The 8808-nt window shown below is 38.3% G+C and overlaps 1 long non-coding RNA gene across 3 annotated transcripts; it reads right to left on the bottom strand.

Annotated features, from left to right (window-relative positions):
- Positions 1 to 1170: 1170 nt before the first annotated feature.
- LOC131221344 (uncharacterized) lies at positions 1171 to 8016 on the bottom strand. Of its 3 annotated transcripts, none has more exons than XR_009159197.1 (4): positions 2699 to 2778; positions 2373 to 2486; positions 1345 to 2139; positions 1192 to 1262 (listed from the first exon to the last, which is right to left on the bottom strand). It is a non-coding gene; the product is annotated as an uncharacterized LOC131221344 (long non-coding RNA). The 3 variants fall into 3 exon arrangements; XR_009159196.1 differs by lacking the exon at positions 2699 to 2778 and adding an exon at positions 5763 to 8016 and having other exon boundaries at positions 1193 to 1262; XR_009159195.1 differs by having other exon boundaries at positions 1171 to 1262; positions 2373 to 2772.
- Between the last annotated feature and the right edge of the window lie 792 nt (positions 8017 to 8808).

Genomic DNA, 8808 nt, shown 5'->3' on the forward strand with positions numbered 1-8808 from the left:
AGAATAAACAGGAGGAAAAAATGAATCTCACCATGTATGGTCAATGGAACAAAATGTTTTCCTGTTGTCTACATGCCATTTTAATCATCCTGTTGCATGCCAAATGTCTAATAAAATCCTTACAATGTGGGGACCACCTAAAGTGATGCCTAGCATGGAATGTTGAATGCTTGCCTAAAACAAATAAATAAATAAAATAATAATAATAATGATAATAATAATAATAATATGAGAAACCAACCTTAATTGGGTGTTGGGAGACATGTTTGCAGCTCTGGCATTGTAGCCTCAGCATAATCTTTTTCATAGTTTTCGTCTGTAAGATAGATTTAACAAAAGGGCATTACAAAGTTTGGGGGCAAAGCAAACTCACTTGGTTTGTAAATTCTAACTACTATGCTATTAGTGTCCAGACATATACAAACATTTTCCATGTACCTAAAATCCAAATCTTTCTGATGTAAAGCGGGTCGCGGACAGTTACATGGCCAAGATGGATCAGAAAAGGCCCGGTCGACGACCGAAGTGATCCAGACCATGGAACCTTAAATCGGGCGTATCTTGCAATCTAGAATGAGTTATCTGACGTAAAATATATGATTTTGGGGTAGAACGAGCTACTAAAGCCAACCAACCCTGCTACGCCCGGTTGCGCAGCCCAGAATTGTGAAAACCCCCTGGATCGATGGTCGTTTCCCTGTTTTAATTTCATTTTTACTATAAATAGTAAGTTTTAGTTTGATTATAACTCTTCATCCGTCGGGCTTTAGGAGTTGCGCCCAACGTGAAAAGAGCTTACAATAATTAGGAGAACGGTTTGGTGAAGCCAAATAGGACACTTACTATTTTTGGCCGAAAACCTTGCGCACTAGTAGACATCACGACCGTCTATAAATAGTAAGTTTACTATTTATAGTAAGCCGCGGATTCTAGGAGTTTGAGTTATAGTTTGATTCTGATTTCTTTCCCATTGCTTGGTACCCCTATTTAAAGGGTTGTGAACTCATTTTTATTCATCAATTAATCAATTTCGAATTTCTTAGAATTTATTTCTATTTTCTGCTTTCTTTCCTCGAGAATTTGAGAAGTCTCTGTGAGGAGTCCAGAGAAGCTCCGTGGATTCGGAGTAGTTATCCTCATCACGTTCATCCTTGCGTCACTTTCAGAGGCATGGGCATCAGTCTGATGAAGAACTTCCATACTAGACCACTTAAACTTTATAACATGCTCGCGGCCACAACTAATGAATTCTGCCCTGGGACCTAGCGAGGAAAATAGTTGATAAATCAAAACCTGTAGGCAATCAAAACCTGGGACCTAGAGAGGAAAAATTTAACACTAAACCTATGATGATTAAGCTAAATCTTTAAGTTGTTGTAAACCAAAACCTAAAATGAGTAGGCAAAATAAACAATTATCGTCCGAGCTCAAACATGTAAGATGTTACAAACCGTAACCTAAAATGAGTAGCAAAAATTTAAAAAAATTCATTATACATATGTAAATGTGAAATCTATAATGAACAACCAAAACAATCAGTTCAAACCTATATGCTGATACAAACCAAAACCTGAAATGAGCATCCAAATAATGATTTAACATCCAAACCTGTATGCTCACAAGGCTTTTGTACTCCATCTGTATAGTGTGTCATTTCGCTACAATGGACCACACTTCAAAAACATACAAATCAAATATTCTAATCATCCAACAAATAGCCTATAAAATGGGATGGTTATGTACTATTTAAGTCATAGCTGCACAAACAAAGGAAACCTGTCAAACTAATAAACAACCATCTAGTTAATACCAACCAATAATGGAAATTATACATCACTAATGCACAACATTTTCATAACAAAGCGGAAAATCTTATATCCCAAATTGTTTAGGCTTTGACTTGGAAGACTTCTTCAGTAATACGACCACATGCAATACAGATTTTTGTCATAACTTGCAGGTGCAAGAACACTATGGCAGATAATTTGAAATGATAGTAGAAAATTATAAGCTACACAGCACCATCGGAAACCCAACTAATTGAAGACAGACATGCAGTAAAGGTCTGAAGGCTAAAAAGACAAACATATGAGGTTGTTCACTACCACAGCAATTACCATCATTTCAAATGCTTGAATCCTGAAACATAGCAACTAACAAAACAAGAAAAGAAAAATGAGTTAAAAATGAAAGCGCTTTTCAAAAGAAAATCTACTAAGATCATCAATGAAATGTATCTAATAGGGAAACAAAGCTTGTCACTAGATATAGAAAGTACAGATTCCAAAGTTTTGATTTATTGGCTACACTAGAGTTCACATATTTAAAGGAGAAAGGAAGCTAAAAGTGAGAAAGCACATAATGAACCATACATATTGTTGGATGACAAGACTTAGATGATAAGTGAAAGGACTTTGGAGTTGCCATTAGATGATAGAAATCGCCTTTCTTCAAGTCATGCCACAATAATCTTCCATTCTATGGTCCTTCACAAAGAAAATATTTGGATGAAACTCAAAAGTGAAGCAAATACTAATTAGCTAGATAGGGAGACTTTGGATGCCAAATGCATCAATGTACATGTGTTGGTTTCTATACACTTAGCTAAATAGATTGTGTCTCAAATTTGAACACTCCAAAGATAGTGATTAACTAGAAGAAACCGCCGACAAGTAGAGCATGTGAGTCATTGCTATACTTTTCTAAATCATGTATGCTTAGAAGCATCAGATGGATTGTGGTGTTTTCTTTATAGTGGCACATTTACTGTAAATCCCAAAGCCAACTGTTGAGGGTCAAATATTGCATATCAGACCCAGTTGTTACCTAGATCTACAAACATAATACCGTTTAATGGCTGATTTAATCGTGTTTGTAATGCAGGGTGTGTTTAAGAGCCTGGACTGAAAAAAGGTGGTAAATGCATGAATTTGACGCTCCAGAAGCACCAAGGCAAGGAACGGACTCTAGGAGACCAAGAGCGACGGAATTACACGCTAGGGATCCGCGAAAATTGAGAAACTGAAGCTCAAGCGGCCTGAAAGTCAGCCAGAATGCAAGATCACTGGGTTTCCATCATCTGTTTGGCTCGAAACTTTATACATGGCTCGAGGACCAAAAACTAACCGTACACGTCAAATTCCAGCCATTGGATCCTCGTGAAAGTGGCTGAACTAACAGATCAGTCCATAAAATCCTGATTTGGGGCCCACCCGCTGTCCAGATACGCTTTAACTTTGGCCCCCACGGCTCAAATGAAATGAGGAACAAGATGGTTGGTGTGGATTTCTCATAATAATCATACAGTGTACATAGTACACTTTTTGCACTAAGAGTGCATGGCAACACAGGCACGTGAAGAGAACTCTGTTTCCGTAATGAAACAGAGACTGCAGATGATCTCAGTGGGCCATCATCATGGTCCAAATGCTCAATCCGAGCCATCCATCATGTAGAGGGGCTCGATTTAGCCACACCCATGTTGAATTTATGCACTCATGCACGCACACGTGTTGGTTTCAATGGTCACAAATGGACTGCCCTATAACTATTGCAGCTGATTTCTTCCATGGACCACACCGATTTGGATCCAAAAACAGTGATTTCCGGCTGGTTTTTCGAGCAGAATACAGTGGACGGAGTGGATTTCCCAAAACAAAATCTATGTGGGCCCCACCAACTTCGACAGCGAGCCAGCGTGCGCAGGCCCTGTTTCCGCGTCCGGTTGAGTCCGGGCTTTGCGGGGGATAGTGGGCCACAGTCATCAATAATTTGAGTGATCCATACCGTCCATCAAGCTTGAAGGAACCCACGAATCACGGCCTAGGCGGAAGAATTTCAAAGGAAGACAATAGGGTGATTTCCAACCCTTTGAAAGACAAAGAACGAAAGAAAGAAAGACCCCATGGGCCAAATCAACTGACAGCCAAAAATATACTGTTCTAACTGGAATCTCGAGAGGATGTTGGCTGATGGTGTGGATTTCTCCTTTGGCATCAAGAATAGGGTCCACCGAGAATCAGCGGAAGATGATTTACGCAGGACCGTGCATCCGGAAAAGGATCCGGACGATCCGGGATGGAATGCGAGCTTGGCTAGGATCGGACGGTCGATCCTAGCTACCCAAATCAGTCTCCCAGGCTGGCTGATCATCGCCAAGGAGCCTGAACGGCTCAGATCTCACTCTTGGAGGGTCAGTTTATTAAAAACTTCACCTAGTTGCGCTGTGGCATCGCTTATACGTTGCGGAAGAAACAGCGGACGGGGTTCTCACCGTTCCAGCGTCCGTTTCTTCATGGTTATAAAGGGAAGAGGAAGCTTGGTAGCACAGGAGGCAGGTGGACGTGAGCAAGAGTTGGGTTTGAGAGAAGAAACAGAGAAGAAATAGAGAAGACAGGAAAAGAGGACGTGAAGTTTTTAAGCTGGTTTTTTTTTCCCTCTTGTTCTTTTCTTTCTTTTCTCTATTATCACTTGTTTTGTTTAGCCCAGTCATGTGTGGCTAAACCTCTTACCTAGGGCTAAGAGGTGAAGCCTGTAGCGAGATGGGAGACACTATTTCATGCATTTAATTTAAATTTCTGAACTGAACTTGGTTTTAAGTTGATTATTAAAGGAATCTTTTCTCAGTCTTTAATGGTCTGTTGTGACTGAAATTACAATGGGTTTGCAATGGCTTTGAATATTTCTTTTTCTCTATTTTTATGTTTATGAAGTCAGGAAGCCCTGTTGTTCATCATTGCTTCATGGGCATGGTAGGATGACAGTACCCTTCCTGAGCCTCATACATTGTTGATTGATTGGTAATTAGTTTAATCCTATTGTTTGCTTTGTCTCCGGGGTATGGTTAGATGATGGAATCCATTCTAATTCATATACTTTTTATCTCTTAAAAACCAGATCAAGTAGGTTCAGTTTGATTTCCATAAATCTTAATGCAGGCATAAGATCTCCCTGATCCCTACAAGTGGATCCTCTGAAACCCTAGTTTCTTTCTTCTGAATTCCTTAAAGTTTTAGATAACTATTCCACAATTATTTCTTAAATTCTATTTGGTTTAGATCGCATCCTAGACTAGTTCTATTTCTACCTAGTTTCAGGAAACGTACAGGTATCAGTCCCTGTGGATTTGACCTCGGTCTTACCGAGTTTATTACTACATCACAACCCTATACTTGGGGAGTGAACACCAACTTGCATTTCACATATGAATTGTCCAATATCTCCATAAATGATCCTACACCCAAAGAAAAGAAAAAAAAAATCACTCTATAGCTTCATACTGTCAAACAAAAGCACTGACAGATGAAATTTAACAAATTACACATGAAGAAGAATAAAAGCATCACCAAAAAGATATATGAGAAGACAACATGTATAGCAACTTTTTGTCATTGAGAAAATTTGTTTCAATGTGTTGATGGTGAGTATCAAGTTGTGTTGTAGAAGAGACTACATATCATTGAAGACTCTCTTTTCTTTTTTCTTTTTTTTTCTTTTCTTTTTTTTTTTTTTTTTTTTTTTTGCTGCTTGACCTGTGGAGGTTTTCTTGAAGTCCTTGGCTTTAAATCTAGAAATGCAGTCCACATTCAACTATTCAGATCTGGGTTGCATTTGCACGTGATTATGTTGAAGACAAACAATCACATGATTAAGCACATTAGAATAGAGATAATGCAAAAAGAGAAGACAAATATAGTAATGAAATTGATGAAATGAAAAGGAAAAAGATCCCCTAGCAAGATGAAATGTGAAAATAACCCAACCTGCAGAAATTGACGACTATATCCATAATATGCAAGCCTTATACGTGAATGACAAATTGTGAGACCTAATAACCAACACAAAAAATTTATAAGGATATGGAGATTTACTCACAAGAAGACCAACATTGTTTTATTGTGTAAAAGAGCACTAAAACTGTAAAAAGAAAAACAAGAACCAGCCAATAATCTTCAATGCATTATGAAATCCAGCTCATAGATAAGAGCACTAAAACTGTAAAAGAACACTAAAACAAGAACCAACCGATAATCTTCAAAGATGACAGTTGAAGAGGATTGAAGATTCAGGATTTTCTGCACTCCTTTTCTCTTGAATTTTAAAAGAGGCCCTTTTGAGGATTTGAAATCCAGGATTTAAAAGAGTCCTCATGATTTGGATGGTTCAGGTTGCATGTAAGAATCTCCATATATACATTTATGCCATGTGGAGGTGGATGGGTCAAGCCATGGAGGATGATGACGAACGAAGCGTAGTTCTGTCCAACAGCAATGGCTCGTCCACCTTACCCATGGCACAAATGCATTCTATCCAGAGTGCCCCAATTGTGGGCCCCACCGTGGATGGATCATAGTCCAACAACCACATTGACTGAACAGTCTTAACTATCCAATCTCAACCACTGAATTTGGATCCCAGACTGTTTTTCATTTAGCCAGCCAATTGATGGCCGTTAATCAGATGGTTAACACAGTAGAACCAATGAAAATCAGTGCAAGTATATCATCAACACAATGAATCACTACATAGGGGACTTGAACAAATGAAAATGGCCCCAACATATGAAGGGTTTGGATCACTAACCATAGGCCAAATGAGATGAATGATGGATGTTACCACTAGGCTTGAATCAATGAAAATAGCCCAAACCATATGAACGTGTTTCAATCACTAAGAATAAGCTATTCATATGAATGGTTTGGAACATCGATGGACATGATTTGGGCTTAGGGTCCGTGCAATAATTTGGATGATCTAGGCCACAAAAGAGAATCCCAAAGATTTGGAAGTGTTGTTGATATCAAGCATAACTAAATGGCCAATATTTTAGAAAGTGAAATACATAGTTTAGAAAATGATGATGGTGAAATACACATGACAACTACAAGTATTACCTATACATACATATGCACATATGTATATATGCATGAATGCATGTGTCTACACACTCATGTATGTAAACGCACAGACATGCATGCCAAATATATTGGAAACTGAAAGAAATGATTTTTTCCCCTAAGCCACGCTAGGGCCTCAATAAATTATGTATGTTAATGGCTAACACATGCCCAGCCCATGAAACTCATAAAGAGATTGGAATATTTCAGTAGATGCTACTATTTATTTGATCGGTGTTTTGTATACTGTTTTCTATGAAATAAAGGGCTATTTTGTGGCAGTTAAAATGATACTATAGGAAAACTTTTTATATTCTGGCAGAGTATGATGGTTGATATACAGGATCTAATAAATTGTAAATGCAGCATAGAATCATAACTCAAATCAAACCAAAGGTTGGACTAATTTGGTCAATTAACTACACTCATGGTAGAAATTTATTGGAAAATAGCAATGGTTCAAACTCAGGGCACTCCAGTCATCTACAATTTCCCATGGAAAAAAGAAAAACAAATGCCCTTAATACCACAAATATCCAAACTAAGACCTCTTAAAACCCAATCGCAAGTAGGAAGATTATATTTAAAAAATAGAAATAAAAAAATGCAGTTAAAGAGACAATGTTCCTGTCTGGCATACTATCAAATAGCTTGCAGGCATGTGCCAAATACCAACACCTTATATACATATTTATTAACCCACGTCCAAACATGCAATCGGGAGGTTTTGGATTTGAAATATAAGAGATTGAATGGCTCACTATCGCTCCAATGTAAAAGCACATAGATCTTACTGATAGATGTAGAGTTGAGAGTCTTTTCTGCAATTTACAAGAGCGATTCACCCAATCACTGCATATCACTTGAACAGCTTCAAGAAAGAAGAGAAAAATAAATTAAAACCTTAATGCTTGAAAAGAATATCTGAGAGAGATAAATAGGGAGAGTGAGAGTGAGTGGAGAGCGAGCGGAGAGGGAGAGGGAAAGGGAGAGCGCGCGAGAGGGAGAGGGAGAATGAGAGCGGGCGAGAGGGAGATGGAGGGAGAGCGAGAGGGAGTGGAGAGGAAACGGCAGAGAGAGGGAGTCGGCGCAGGAAGGGAAATGGGATGAGGGCTTTTGTTTTTTTTTTAAATCTTATAGGACCCTTGGGATTAGGGCTTTTGTTTTTTTTAAAAAAAAAAATTTATAAGACCCTTTGCCTGCAGCCGTTAAAACGGGCAACCGACAAAGGGTAACCCCATCCGTCGGGTAAGCCCTGTTTTGTTGTAGTGACCGTTGATTTCTTTATTTTAGATCTACATCTAGATTGCATCACGGACTATTCCGTGTAGTAATTGGGCCTTCAGAATTTTCCAATATCCTCTTCATCAGAAAATGATGTGGCCGTTCATCACAACCATCTAACACGTAATTGGCTCGTTCGAATAGAGCCAGTAACGACCTCTTTTTCCAATTTTAATTTTAATAATAATAATAATAACAATTTATTTTTATTTTTAGTTTTTTTTGGCTTTGGTAGGACACACATTTACCTTCACGTGAACTATTAAAATTGGGTTTAGATTTATAGTTTTATCTTTAAAAAATAAAATAAATAGTTGGAGGGAGAACACTTGGAGAAACAATAGCTTCAAGTTGGTATTCATTTTTCTTTCTTTTATTTTTAGAAATTTAATTAATTCAACCTATCCACGCAATTAACGATTTAGATTAATCATACGTCGGTCCTGTATCGACGAGGACCCGAAAAACTTTGCGGTTCACTATGGTGATGGTGATGATCAAGGCATCATCATGTAGATGATAAATGCCTCGGGCATCTTCATCAGTGAAAGTCACGCTATATTTTTTTAGTTTCCTCTCCTTTGGGTGTCGAGCTAGGATCATGACCTCAGACTCAGGTCGACTAATG

Source organism: Magnolia sinica, chromosome 12 (genome assembly GCF_029962835.1).
Source record: "Magnolia sinica isolate HGM2019 chromosome 12, MsV1, whole genome shotgun sequence".
NCBI classification, from domain to species: Eukaryota; Viridiplantae; Streptophyta; class Magnoliopsida; order Magnoliales; family Magnoliaceae; genus Magnolia; species Magnolia sinica.